A 15,556-nucleotide genomic window follows, 5' to 3' on the forward strand; every position below is an offset into this window, starting at 1 on the left:
TGCAACCAAAAAGAAGCGTGAATAGAGTGTATTCACAATTTCTTTACATATTTTTATTTTAACAAAATTATCACCCAAATACGAAGAATAGTTGAGAAAGATCTCTTCAATTCTTTTTCACAGCAAAAATGTATATGCACAGCTATGAACGACAGCACATATTTACACTTTAAAGGCATAACGACATAAAACACTGAAGGCGAGGAACCTTGTGTGGATGCACGTGCATCATCTAAGAAATATCAGCCTACAACATTTTTATATTGAACTTCAATGCATATGTCATGGCAACATGTGCAAAGCGCATCTTTTATTTGCTTTAAGAACAGCAGCCGTTACCTTTATCACAAATTTCTGTTGGCTGCCGCGATTTTTAAGAGTACTCTTCGTCAACAGATGTTTCAGCACAAAGAGGGTGCAAGCTTGAATGGGGGTACAAAGGCTTATGTCTTTGCTCGGCAGTGCATATTTGGGGGAAGACGCATGTTTACGTCTGGGAGGGTGCTTTTGTTGAAAGGAGTTGTCAATGTTTGCTCACATATGCACACGGCAGAAGTGCAAAAGCCGAAATAGAATTTGGAGCAATCTTTGGAGGAGCAGAATATTAGTTTCAGAGCAGTAAAATGCAAATTTAGAGCAGGTTATGAAAAATAAAACCTTTATTTTTTATCACAAAAGACAAAATTTCGAGGAAGAAAGGCTTGCATTTAGAATAAAATAGTATGTTCAAGAAATTCAACATCACCTAAGTCATGCAGAGTTAACATGACCATAGCTGTTTCAACAATAAAACTAGTATTTGGATCTACCCCACTTAGCAAACAATGATAATGTCCACATTAGCACTTGCCGTGTCTGTCAAATCCTTTGACAGAATCCGTGAATTAAAATGTCCATCTGCCAAGCTGTCGTGGAACTGAGGAACAGGGATGGCAAAAAAAAAAAAAAACTAGCGCAGTTTCCTTTTGTTATTTTAGGGCAGCATAATTGTCATACACCGCTCCAAATGATTGCCAGTAACTTTTTCAGACGTCAGCGATCATAATAGTACTCAAAATTATGCTCTAGTATACACACATGAGTAATTGAACGAAATTTGCTGTTCCGTGGGAAGTGCTAACAGCCCCTTCCAAATCATATTACTCTTTTCTGCAGGACACCAATGTACTGCGGCGAAGGCGGTTTAAGCAGCGTTATGCACAGGTTAGAACAAGGCCAATAAAATTTCGAACACTGCTACATCCCCACCCCCTCCTTTTTTTACTATGGGGGTTAGGTTTAGGGCATATCTCGGCTCGTTTGCAAGGCGCGTTCTACCAGATAGAGTAGCAGCGGCGCACGCCCATTGGTCCGGCGACAACACCGCATATCTATCGCCGAGACAACGCAACTAACACAACTTCAAGAGAGAAAAATGTTTTACGTGTCGTTGCTATGGCGACCAACATGGTAGCCGGCAACCTCAGCATCCTCAGCAAGTCGACTGTTCACACACAGAAAACACGGTATGCACTCCCAGCTCTAGTTACTGACATGCCACAGCTGCTTTTACTGACTAGGAAGTTCATATTTCCGGCGAAGCATTCGTGGTTACAGCAACGCATTTTTGTCTTGAAGTTGTGTTGTCCCACTAATATGTATCCGTTGCAGTAGGCGGACCGATGGGTGCACGGCTTGGTTAATTTATATGGTCAATCGCATCTCGCGAGTGTCCTGACCTAATGGGATTAAGGTTAGCATGGTTAGGTTACCGTGGTTTAAGGTTAGGGTCTGCACTTGAATTGATTGACAACTCAAACTGGAGGTGGGCAACAACGTGGCCTCTATTTCTCGCTGAATTTAGCGCAACTGAAAAAATTTTGAGGCTGGTTGGGCATTTTAGCGCAGCGTGGGGCAATTTCATGGTTTTGGCACAGCTCGGCGCAAAATTGGGAAATAGCGTCAAATTGGCACAGCTGTTGCATCCCTGACACAGTTTTGTGTGCTCATGTAGCCACACATGTTTACACAAAAACCACTCTCAGTAAAGCGTCACTTGGCACTCTCTGAACCGAAACTGGGCATTGGCACGACAAAAGCATCTCTAAATTAATTGTCACGTTCTCGAGCAAAGAACTTTGCCAGTGGTGTTAAGTTGGTCCTTAGCTACTTATTGCAAATAAAAGAGCATGCAAAATTTTTGTTTTTGCACTCCTTTAACACTGTCTCCAAGGTTATCTTCATTTACTTGAATGCACATTTTTCAGTACATGAATAAAGTTACTTGTTGATTAGAGAAAAGTTTGACATCAAAATTTAACCACCCAAAGTAATCGCAAATGTGTTATTGCTGAACGTGATGATCACTCAAATAGCTATTTTTGCTGCAACAATACAAATAATTCAAAAGTACAACTGCCTGAAAAAATCTAAAAGTCACTTGGCAAGAAAAGAAACCCCATCCGCTTATTATCAACAAAACTGACAACTTTGGTATATGGACCGCTAGAATAAAGACGAAAAATGCCGCCCGCATCTCCCCACGGGGAGGGGGAGACACTCAAGTATTCGCGTTGCAGAGTGGTGGGGGTACCGCGTGAATATTGCATAATTGTGTATGGTGTGGGATGCTTATTTGGTATTTCTTCTTCATTATTATTATTTACTGAATGAAGAAAATGTGTTGCCTTTAACGTCAAGCGAAAGCCAATATTAAACACACTCTTGATTGAATTCCTAAAGTGCTATCCAGTGCCTACATAAAGGGAACCAGAGCTAGAGCTTCCACGGCCTCTCTGGCGGTCAAAGCGCGCACTTCTCAGCCGCTGCCGCAGAAGAGAGTGGCAGCTGGCATCGCACTAACGAAACCAAAGGGCGTTTGCAGTACTGCTGCGTATTCAAGTACAACAATATGTAGAAACAGAGAGGACGTATCCGTCTACAATTTTTCTTTTTTAATCATATCAATAAGAGAGCAGGCAGCATTGCATTCAAGCGGTCAGGCGAGCAAAATATGCTCTGTTTTCGCTCTCCTGTCTATAGTAATATTGGGCTGGTTTCTTAACCGAACGACACGTGTCTGCTATATTTATTCAAAAGTGCAGACGGCTGCCAGTAAAAACCAGAGCCAAGCGATCGAATTTAAACGGCATTTTGCTGGAAATAAAATGAGAATGTTATGCAGCATATAGCATATGTAATTTTTTCTCTGTACCGCTGAATGTTGAGTCGTGCACCTCAGGACAAACAAAGTTTCTCATATATTCATCCATCTAACCATTGTCACTAAAAGCTCCATTTGATGCCAGCACGTGAAGTGATTGACACGATGGGCAGGTTGTCTACATTATTTGTAAACAGTTAGGCATATAAAGGACAGCTGCCTTGTCCACAAGATTTCTGTGGGGGCACGTTTGCCTACGCCCCTAAGTTGTTATAAAAGATACTATCGCAGTGAATACCCGATGCTGAGATGCCTCTGTTTAACTTAATTTACGCTGAAGACAGGATTCTAATTACGAACAAGATAGCGGACTACTCTAAGTTTAGCTTTCAAGAGTCAGCCGATGCGGTAAGCTTCTTTTTCAGTGGCTGCCGTGGCTAAGTAACATCAGAATTCATGCCTTGCGAGAGAATTATAAAATGTCTTCGATTTTTATTTGTCCTTTATTTCGCTTAATGCACAGTTTCTGTTTGTCCGCTTGCTTGTGCTTAAAGTAATGGTGTCTGTTCAACATTGATAATTGCTAGGCTTTCATGTGCCAAAAAAGATATCAATTTGAGGCACGCTGTAGTGCGGGTATCAGGATTAATTGTGATTGTTGGGGTTCTCCAATGCACAGATATATCTTGCTTCACGTGTGTTCTTTGTATTTCACCTCCATTGAAGTGCGGCTGCCGTGGTCGGTAACCTATCGCGCGCCCTCAGCATAGTAGCGGGATACAAGTGCTATGCTGCCACGGTGGTTTGCTCGAGCAACGTCTCTGTGCATACATACCACTGACAGGGCGTACATACGATGCTAGAAAAAAAATTGATGCAGCTACCACTTACTCTGTTTCTGTTTGTTTTGTTTTGTTTTACTACAGATGTGGGCAGTGTGGTATCCTCGCTTATCACTGGGAGCATGTCAGCCTGCACTAGCTTTAACACAAAACAGAGCACGCAACCAAAAAATCAGGATGAGGGAGTTGCCATCACCGCACAGTACTGTACTTTCAATGCCATGTGCATGGACGCAGGCCACTTTGCAGGCTTCTTTCCGTTTTTTTAGTGCTTTGTAGGTGAGAGTAGCCTTTGGACAAAGTTGTTTTCCTAAACCACAGTGCAGCATTACTTGTGCAATGCCTTTTCGAGCTGTCCGTTCCAAAATAAAGCACTGCAGCGACACGTGCGCGCGCTCTCACCGGGTTACACCGTGGCAGGTCGTCTGGGTGTGAGTGGCTAAATTGTGTCGCGACTCTCCGCACTGCACAACCTGCACAACGGTTGTGCAGCGCGAGCAGTAGTTTTTTTACTAGCAGACGCTGCCTGCGTCGGCCTTGCGAGGTGAGAGAGGGGGAGCGAGCAGCAGTTCTGCAGGTGTCTTCCTGGGCGGGCACGAGACACGATATGCTATAATTCACAGAGGGGGTGTGTAGGCAGCACCACCGCCGATGCCGAAGCGCGACGTCATGCGACTAATAATTGCTCCACATTTAAAATTCAAGCTATACCACACAAAAGGACTGCCCACACCATGAGATCATGAATGGCACTTATGAGATTAGCAAGTACAGAGCAAGGTAGTATGTACATTATTTTACCTAAGATGTGATAAACACTTTTCACTTGCCCTCATAATAGACGACCATGGAATATCCTTTTCGTGCTGAGCTCAACCTCATGCATCATGAGGACAAGGTAAATTACAGTAGGTTTTATCATCTCACACAACCTATAACGCACTAATATTTTATGTTCAATATTTGTAACAATGTTTCTGAACTTTTCAAGATGGTAGTGGCAAGAAATGTTTAACATTTGGTTAGTTGTCTGGGTTTCTATACCCTCAACCATTCATAATGGGATGTCGAAAATATAAATAAAAGAGATCAGCTTTTTAAATAACCTTGGTGAACTAACCACAATTTGGTGACGAAATTCTGTTGCATGACTGAAGTGAACTCACAGCACGGACAAACCTGGAAGTTTCCTGGCTGCTGCAAGCAGCTGCAACAGCATTGCAAAAAATAATCAGTACCTATGCTATCTGAAAAACGCATGTCACAGCATTCTGCATACCACCTGCGGCACTTTGCTTGCACAAGAAGGCAAGAGCCTGGCTGCAATAGCTTAAAACAAATAAGCCACAAGTTCAATTTATTCAACATTTTCGAAGCTAGTACTTTTCCATTTGTTGCTCGCTGTCATGGGTATCAGTGGTGCTGACTACCACTTCTAGGTTAATTTGAGGATATATGCGTTAGCAAGATGCTTGTTTGGGCTAGTTGGTACCCCATTGTCCACTCCGCCTGCCATTAGGTAGTGCAATCTTCTGGCACAAGAGGCAAAGTTTTACAGATGAGGTTTCCTGAAGGTACGAACCTTTACGTTTCATTTGTGTGTTCTTTGTTTACCATGACGTAAAACTTATGTAAACATATCTTTTTGTAACAAATTTTGGTGTGTCTGTGTACGTTGCAGTCTTTGTACATATGTAAACATAATTTTTCTAACAATTTTAAATGCGAAGCATTTCTTAGCGAACTTCGGTGACTTTGAGCCCTGCCCTGCCCTGCCCTGACCTGCCCTGCCCCGCACGCCCGGCCCACCCGCCTGCCTGCCTGCCTGCCAGTCTTTTTGTCTCGTTTTGTGCCAATCTGCCAATCTTTTTGTCTTCAAGTTGCATCGTCCCGCCGATATGTATCCGCAGCAGTCAGCGGACTGATGGTGCACGGCTTTGTTAGTTTATCTGGTAAAACACGAGCTGCGAGTGCCCTGACCTAACAGGATTATATTTTACACCATGGTTTAGCGTTAGGGTTTGCGCACTTGGATTGATTGACATTGCAAACTGCAGATAACCAAGATGGCCACCGTTTCCCCCTGAAATTAGCACAAATTAAAAAAACTTTGAGGCTGGTCGGGCATTTTGGCACAATTTAGGCATATTTCGTGGTTGTGGCATAGTTCAGCGCAAAAATGGAGAATTGGCGCAATTGGCGCAGCTGTTGCACCCCTGGATGTGAGCAAACTTAAATGAACAAAAGATGCTATTGTAAAAATGCAAGCGTTCTTACATGAAGCTTTCATACTCGAAAGTTTTAGGCCATTTTTTCAATAATCATAGAAATCATGCATCACTATTGCGGCCATGTAACAGGTTCTGCTGAAATGAGCATTCGCAACATGATCTCAATCATCTGGAAAGAAAAATTCTGAAAGACTTTCAGGAGACGTGTTATGCAGCATCGCTATGTCAGTAGAACTAAGACACAAGACTTAAATGCTGCTTAAGCAACGAGAACTTTTATGAAAGATTGTAGCATGTTTCCAGAGTTGCATACACTTTTATTCACAGAGTTTGGCTGCTCTACGTAAAAAACTTATTTGCCCGTACAACGGTAAATGGGCACAATTCACCACTGTGCTGCTGCTCATGCAATGTCACATGTCCGCTAGGCAAATTACATAAAACACATCCAACATTACCCCAACTACCAAGCTCACACATAAAAAAATGCACACTTCAGCTAATGATAAAATATTTGCGCTGGTAAAAAAGCGCGTATTTCACATACCTCGTCTTCATTTAAAATTCGACGGTGTCTAGTTGTTCTAGACAGAAGCGTGACACGTACATCATGTTTCTGAAATGAAGAAAACATTAGCAGCCTAATATGTTGATAGATTCGTGACAGTCAAGCCATTACACAGTTTTGAAGGATCCACAGAAAGACTCTTTTTCAAACATTGTGTGACATTCATGTCAGACTGACATTCTCCTGTCAAGTGAAATGCAAGCACAAAAATTGAGGTTACTTCCATTGTAAGTAACACGTTAGCTCCATTATTGAAATTATTCTTACAGCTTAGAAATTTTGAATTCTGATTTCTCATCTTCAAGTAAGTGGAACATCAATGGGCACTTGCACTGGACCTAATTTAACTAGTTACTTTACGTCTGTTCTGGACGATGACTTTATTAGAAATTGTGCATTAATTCATTGATTGATATGAAGGGTTTGATGTCCCAAAACCACCATATAATTATGAGAGAGGCCGTACTGGAGGGCTCCGAAAATTTCGAACACCTGGGGTTTTTTAACGTGCACCCAAATCTGAACACATGGGCCTACAGTATTTTCGCCTCCATTGAATATGCAGCCGCCGAAGTTGGGATACGATACCCCGACCTGCGGGTCAGCAGCAAAGCACCCAATCTGGCAATAAAGCCTCTTTATTATACGCAGTTTATAGATGACATTTTTTTTTATCTGGTCCTATAGAGGAACTGAACTTTTATCCTTTATTGCCGATTTCAACACTGTTCACCAGTCCATTTCGTTTTCTCATGAATTTCGTTTTACCGTTAACTTTCATGACGTCACAGTTTCCACAACTCACAAGCTAATCACTAAACTTTACAGGAGACCTACTGACAGGCACTGCTATCTTCATTTTAAAAGTTGGCATATAAAACACTGAAAAACAAGTATACCTTATAGTCAGGCACTCCGCTTCAAGAGAATTTGCTCGCAACAGTCAGACTTTAATAAAAAGTGTCGACAACTCCACAAAGCTTTAATGCAGTAGGAATACTTACCCCGCATTGTTGAGGATGCAGTTAAAAGAGCCAATGCACTAAATCGAAAGAAGTTAATCCATACTGAAAAGCAACCGTCAGTTCAGGCACAAATTAGTCTGGGACTAGCACATTCAGCATCGATTCCAAATGTTTCTTCATTTCTTAAAAAACATTTCAACATACTAGCGCAGTGCTCTCTTCGTGAAGTAGTCTTTCCTGTGCCACCTCGGATAGTCTTCAGACGGTCTCGTAATCTGCATGACATCCTAACTTCATCTAAAACAAGAGTTTCCATAAAAGCTGGGCGAGTTGGTATGTATACATAAAATAACTTTTTTAAGAGTGCACAAAAAAAACAGAACAAGGAAGAGCCAGACGAGGGCTAAGGGTTTCCGTTAATGTCGGTTGTTGACCTTGCAAGCAGCTGCGATGCAATATTTGAGCGCATATGACGTCAGAGATCGCTAAAGGCACTCCTACCAATTTCTTCTGTAAGATTAAAAGTAGTTTCATGCTTGACACAACCGCATCTATTTGTTCGAGTGTTCCATCTGTAAATTACAGTATTCTGGACAAAGCGAAACGCCCTTCAGATACTGATTTAACAACCACAAGTGTCATGCTGCCAATATTCTCAACCTTTCAATATCAAAACACGTGCGAATTCCGGGCCACTAATTCAATAAAAGCTACAATCGTCAATCTGGTTTTCGTTCCCACCATGAAAAGAGCTTTGAAAATCATATTTAATCCATAAACTGAAGGGGGGACGAGGGTCTTAAAAGAAGTTCTTTGTTTATTATCCTACTGTCATGAAAATTACCATGCATGCATACCATTGAATGGAGATTTCAAATCTGCAAACATATTTCAAATTTTTTATTTATAAAAAGAAGTAATGACAGGTTTCCACATTTAAATTAAAAAATTTCTTACCGGGCGGTATGGTAACTCGCAATAAAGAAGTTAGCTTTCAAAACTACAAGTTTCCTCTCAAATGTTCTTTCCACATGCTGAAGCAAACTAGATGACAAAATGGCTATTTCTTTGATCAGAAATAATTTTTAATTTTGGAAGGAAAAAATGAGTTTCCAGTAATTAGCTGGCCTTTATCATATAATCATAATTCCCTTAAAGTTGAGTGGAAGTCCTGCGAAAAAGAATGGTACTAAGTTTGTTCAGATAACTTCACAGAAACTTGGTCAAAACTTCCATAAGGCAGATTCACTTCACAAAAGTAACAATGCCAAGAAAATTGCATTTCCAGTTTTAAAAAATTTGTGACTTCATATATAAAACTTTTAACGAAGATAAATGGTATTTTGCCATTATATAAAAATATTTCAAAACATACTTTCAACTATAAGTACTTAAAATAGCAATTTTTCAGTCACCATTCTTTACAATTTTGTGCTGTTTTAAAACACTAGTGCCCCCTTAAAGCTGTTACTTGTGCTATGAAAAAAAGTACTGGCAAACTTTCCCTTCTACCCATTTAGCTGCTCCCAATCTTCCCCGCTATTCATTTACTGCTACTCTTGCAAGCAGATAAATTAGGTCCATGTTTAATTTTATTTTTCTTGTCGAATGATTACAGGTGTCAAAATGAGCACTCAAAAAAGCGCGGCTCTTCGAATTCTAGCAGCGGTGACAATACCAGGCGCCAATCGGACACGACCGACGCTGGCGCAACGTAGAAACAAATATTAAACGACGCCACATGCGTGCTTTCTTTCCCCCTCAAAGGCACCGCTACTACACCGACCCACCTCACCACATCTATCCCTGGGCGATTGCTGGAAAACTCTCAAAGGATAGGGGCAAAATGATGTAGAGTGGCGTCACGTTACGAGAGCGGTCTCGCCCTTTCTACAGCCATAACTGTGTGGCGCGCCGACCAAACACCTAGAAATTTCAAGAACCCAGCAGCTAGAGTATATAATCCAGCCGCGGGGGAAGTCACACCAGGAGAAGAAGAGAGTTTTCCACCTGCAGATAAAAGCTTGTCTCACAAGCAAGAGAAGAATGTGTGTCTACCACCCATTGGCCAAGACGTGTTTTGCAGTCCCAGCATGTGAGTAACCGACGTGTTACTGGTGAAGGGATTTAGTTATTGAAGTGCAATCAGTTGACAACGTGAAAGCTTCCTGGAAAAGAAACCTCGCACGCGGTGGGTTGACAACCAATGCTGGACTTTGAGTGAGTCTTGCCTTGAAGAGAAGCATTCAAGCTTTCTTCCACGAACTTTAGACTGAATATGTTTGACGAACATTTTAGACTATAAGTGTCTTGGTTACTATAATGCATGAGATTGCATTGTAGTGCGTGTTGTTGTTTGAGCCTGTTGTATTGAGTGTATCTGGTGTGGTGTAACCAGTTGTTCTGGGTAACTTATGATTGTTGACGTATTGTATATGATTTTCGCCGAGTGTGCGTGTTTGTGTGTTGTTTGTTCTGCCGTATTTGAGACTATATTTTGGTTTTGATCAATTCTAGGCTCTGTCTCGTTCTTCCGACCACAGCCAGCGTTCGCTGGTGCGCAAAAGGGATCAATTCCAATTGTCCATGCTTCGTGATGCATTTCTGGGGGCCGATATGTGCGCCCTTGGAATCAGACCGGCGATTGCCTCCCTAAATAAAGGGACCAGTGAAAACAGGATGCTGTGCACACGCCGATGTTCATTAATAATCTGCTCACAATAAAACCTATGATTCGTTATTGTTTGTGCCGATGACCCATGTATTGCAACTTCATTCTTTCACTCTTTTTTCTTGTGCAAGTGCGCATACGCGAATTCTCCTTTTCTTGTCCTATTGCACGTATTGTTTCCCTATGTGCTTCTAACAATAGATTGTCAGCCAGTAACAGTGCAACACTATGTCATTAATTGCCTTACATAACGCTATTGTCGCCTGTGTGCATTACTCCGACGAAGGCTGGTCTCGCGGGCAAAACGTCAGCCTTTTTTCCAGAACGATTTTCCCTATGTAACGGACTGCGCGTCCATCTGTATTTCCTCGCTCTCCGCTTTCGGCAACATAGGAAGTGAGCAACGGCGCGACGTGTCCTTACGAGATCTAATCGACCACCGGAATACTGGCTCTACAGACAGTTCGCTTCGAATCTTAGTCGTCATAGATGGCATCTTGTACCGCCGCTATATGCACCTCGTGGGACAGGAACTACTACTCGTAGTGCCCACTCATCTGAGCTCGACCATACTTCAGCAACTACATGATGTACCAACAGCTGGCAACTTTAATGTTGCCAGAACGTACGACCGTGCCTGTCAACGCTTTTCCTGGCCCGGCCTCTACGGTTCCGCACATTATGTTGCTTCTTGCGAGAAGTACCAACGCTGCAAAAGTTGACGCTAGCCAGGCTTCTTAACCGATCGACATACTTGCCGAGCCTTTCTATTGTGTCAGCTTCGACCTGTTGGGCCCTTTCTCTCTTTTTACCAATGGTAACAGGTGGGTCGCCATCGCTACAGATTAATCAACCAATTTGCCACTACGAGACCTCTCCTAAGCAGCTGCACTACAGACGTCGGCGACTTTTTGATTCAAGACGCCATCTTACATTACAGCACTCTTCATCAGCGGGTCACATGTTTACGACAGCACAAGTTTATGACAGCCTATCATCCTCAATTGCCATGTATGTGTCTACTGATCATCGCGACTGGGACATTGCGCTACCCTTCGTCGCTTCAGCTTACAACAGTTCGTGCCACGACAATGATGAATATTCTCCCTTTTACCTTCTGTATGGAAAATACCCGACATTGCAGTTCCACATGCTTGTAACCAACGTTGCCCACCTGTCCACAGCATATGCTCGCCGCGCTATTCGCACAGCCAAGAATGCCCGTCAGACTGCCCATCGATGCCTTTCAGACTCGCAGCTCCATCAGAAACATAGTTGCAACAGCCACTACTGGAACATCCTCTTTAACACGGCTGACCTCATTCTTCTGTGGGCTCCACCACGGCACGGTGGCCCGGCCAAAAAGCTTCTACCCAAGTATTCCGGTCCTTACCGTGTGCTACAGCAGGTAATGTCACATATAAAATAGCCCTTGTAAACCTTTTGATGCCCTCCACATCTTCCTACATCGTCCGCGTCGCTCGCCTGAAGCCATACCTCTCGTACAACACCTGCTAACAAGCGCCGGGTCGCTTGTTTGACAACCATTTGCTGGAGAACGCATGCAAGAGAGGGGAAACGCCCATGTCGTCTGCCACAGCTCTAATTGGCTACCACTGCTGCAAATGTCAATTCCGCGCAATGCCTGATGCCCTCGTCTGTCCTCGGCTCTGTTACCGCCGCGGCCGCGCTCCCGGGGTGAGGAGTGGCTGATTGCGGTGCTGCGTTGTGACACGACTGGTTCGGGGTTGTTTCCGAACTAGTGAAGCTGAAAGTAAACAGTGAGGGCTGACTGCGTAAACAGGCGGCATCTGCACACTCGTGGCGTTACGACAAGTAGCAGACGAACAAGATTTACGCGTTGGAGCGAGACGTACAGCCGTGGCCGCGGGGTTCCATAGTGTGGGGAGCTTGTTTTTCGCCACGCGTCTTTAACTAATTCCTAAATTTTAATTCCCCATAGTAGTAGTTTTAATTCCCATTCTAATGGTCGTATGCTGCTGTTCATGTTTTGAGCAGTTTCCAGTGCTTGCTTGTACTTGCGAGTTTTAAACAGATCGGTACAGACTTGTCTAAATTCAACATTTTGTAATGTACTTACCAACCGGCCTGGTTCAGTTCGCTAAGGCAGGTGAACTTTCTTCATTCTGTTTCTGAAAACACTGTTTACACTTGAGCGCAGCTTACATGCTCAAGTCAATATATGGCAAGGTTATTAAAACAGTTATGGAAGAGCTATATTGCAAAAATATCCCATTAGCAGGTCCCAGAGTTCTGAGAAACTGCTGGGAGCTTATTGTGAAAATGCATATTGCTTGTCTGAAGCCCTCCACATGAAAGCAGGAAGAGTAACTCACAGTGAAGGCTTAATGTGGAAGCGTAGAAATAATGAAGTGAATCGGCTGCAATGAAAAATTAAAGAAACAAAGTCCTGAAACAGGTGGAAGCTGATGAAATTATTCACAGGATTTTTACTTTCTCGGTCCATGAGTACTTGCTTACTTACATTAAAACGCCTGATCCTTACAATAAACACCTGAACCACAGTAAAATTAGAAATTACTAATGCTTACTTTGTGTGCATTGAATTTTCTAGTCTCTCCTGTGATGCCCTAAGGCCTTGGAAGTAATACAAATGAAATATCCAGCATAAACAAACATACTCTTGCAGAAATTTATCAAAAACTAAGGTCTCCCTTAACCATCATTAAGTTTTCTTTTGCACCATCTGCCTGTGATGGATCTTTTTTTCTATTCGTCATTGCAGTAGGCTACTCAGTACCTTCACAGTGATACAGTTGGGAGCCATGCACACGTTGTCAAGTCTGGTTTTTGTTTCGCACTACAACTACCCCATATCTCCCTGATTTTGCTTCAAATGTTGCCAACAGTCACCTGCAAGTTATACACGTGCAGTATTTTGGAGCATCACTGTTACACAAAGTTCTCAAAACTGCTGCAGGCATCACGAACCGACACTGCAATGTCAAGTAACAGGCAGCTGGTCTATTTTTAAGCAGGACATACTCAGGGAATCAACAACTGTTTCACGTTCTTACGTCGCTCTCGCTGCAGGTCAAACACCGATCGTAGCATATTATGAGCACTTAATTTGATAGTTTGAACTCGCAATTACTAACGATACACAGTCGAAACCCGTAATAACGAAATCGCCGTAAAAACCGCTAAAATTCATTTTCGCGGGAATTTTGTTGCCGCGAGTATGAGACATAAAAACAGTGATACGACCAGCAGGACGAAAATTTATTGAAAGATGTCAGTCAACTTACTTTGCCGGCCCTTGCCATGCAACAACTTCAAAGCTCTGCTTTCGCACTGGAAAAAGTGGTCCATTGCTACGTCGTCATCATGTAGGCCGAAGGAGCGAAGGGTGTCTTGCGGATCCAAAACAACGCGCCGGTTTTTTCGGATGCGCTAGCGCGTTGTTCCTGCCCGCAGTCTCGCTGTCAGCGAAGCTAGGGCTAAGGCCGACTCCGGTTACACGCCCCGCTCGTAGACCGCGCGCCCGCTCGTAGTAATCTGACTGTGCATCTAGTGCGGCCACTCGTAGTAATCTGACCAAGCCGCCGCTTACAGCTTCGTTGCATGCGACGAAGCACGTCACTACGAGTGCGCTAGCGCGTCATTCCTGCCTACAGTCTCGCTGTTGGCGGAGTGAGGGCTAAAGACGACTGCGATGACACGCCGCGCTCATAGTTACCTGATCGCGCATCCGCTTACTGCTCCTAAGTAAAGCGTAATTATATCTTAAGTCATCATCGAGCCGCGAACACGTCAAGAAGTAGCAATTTTCGAGAGCCATGTCCTCGCGACGCACATTCTGCAAAGACAGAACAAGCAGCAGGCGAAAAGGGTCTTGTCATCCTTGGAGACTTCAATGCGTGGCACAAGAGCTAGGGATATGTCAAGGAAACTCAGAAAGGCAGGGATTTGGCCAGAGAAGCTTATCGCAGAAGGCTAAGCCTCATTACAGACCACACTCAACCAACGTGAGTGGGGAATAGTATCAACCGAGATACGTGCCCGGACTTGGCGTTTGTTAAAGGTGTCAGAGAGGCCCGATGGGAAAACGGCGGGGAAACCCTTGGCAGTGACCAATGCATTTTGCGTATCCAGATAGAAACCCTCCCTGTTAAGAAACGACATGGCCTGGCTCGACTTACAGACTGGGAAGATTTTAGAAAAACTAGGGCAGAATTCGGGGATAAAGAAATTGCGGACATTCAGAGTTGGGTCTCGGGAATCAAGGCAGACTGGAAACAATTAACTCGAGAAGTTACCCTATCTACAAACACGCCCGAGGTGGGCAAGCATCTCCTACACCTCTGGGACGCCCGCCGGGGCCCATTAAGAAGATGGAAGCGGCAGAAACACAATCGCAAACTGAGACTTAGGATCGCCGCAGTCACCAGGAAAGCTGAAGAGTATGCGACAGAGCTGTCAAGGCGCAACTGGGACCAAAAATGCAAGCAGCTACAAGGTACACTAGGTTGGAAAAGAACATGGGCCTTGCTGAGGGCCCTCATAGACCCAACCACGACCAAAACTGAAACTTGTAAGGTGACTCAAACAATTGCACACTGGTTCAAAGGCACAGATCGGGAACTGCTAGAACACATAAAGCTGCGCTATACTGGCGATACAACAAATACTGACTGCAACCCGGCATACACTGGTGTAGCAAATCCCGCTCTGGGCGAACCCATTACCACAGAAAAAGTTCGACATGCTTTGCTGTCGGCAACAAAGAACACTACGCCAGGAAAGGATGGCGTCAGCAACGCTATGATATGGAACCTCGATGACAAATCTATCACAAGGTTTACAGAATTTGTCAACAAACATTGGGAAGAGGGTACCGTTCCAAACGACTGGAAACATGTGGAAACAATAATGATTCCAAAGTCTGGAAAGGCTCCAAGCTTGGAAAACATAAGACCCATTTCGTTGATTTCCTGTTTGGGAAAGGTATACGAGAGAATCGTGCTTCAGAGGCTGGAAACCTACCTGGAAGACAACGAACTCATGCCGCACACCATGTTGGGCTTCCGAAAATGCCTCTCAATGCAGGATGTCCTTCTACAAATCAAGGAAGAGGTGCTTACCGATGTCCCAA

The 15,556-nt window shown here is 43.6% G+C and overlaps 2 long non-coding RNA genes across 3 annotated transcripts in view; one reads left to right on the plus strand and one right to left on the minus strand.

The window, feature by feature from the left end:
• The first annotated feature begins 3,429 nt into the window (after positions 1–3,429).
• LOC142790272 (uncharacterized) lies at positions 3,430–10,488 on the plus strand. The gene is made up of 3 exons (XR_012889411.1): positions 3,430–3,550; positions 9,367–9,843; positions 10,266–10,488. It is a non-coding gene; the product is annotated as an uncharacterized LOC142790272 (long non-coding RNA).
• Positions 5,152–15,556, minus strand: part of LOC142790271 (uncharacterized) — a 63,318-nt gene continuing 52,913 nt past the window's right edge. For both annotated transcript variants that reach the window (XR_012889409.1, XR_012889410.1), the window contains exons 3-4: positions 6,763–6,831; positions 5,152–5,191 (exon numbers count right to left, since the gene is read on the minus strand). This is a non-coding gene — a long non-coding RNA (uncharacterized LOC142790271). The remainder of the gene's footprint in view (positions 5,192–6,762; positions 6,832–15,556) is intronic.

The sequence above is a fragment of the Rhipicephalus microplus genome, unplaced genomic scaffold (assembly GCF_043290135.1).
Source record: "Rhipicephalus microplus isolate Deutch F79 unplaced genomic scaffold, USDA_Rmic scaffold_91, whole genome shotgun sequence".
NCBI lineage: Eukaryota > Metazoa > Arthropoda > Arachnida > Ixodida > Ixodidae > Rhipicephalus > Rhipicephalus microplus.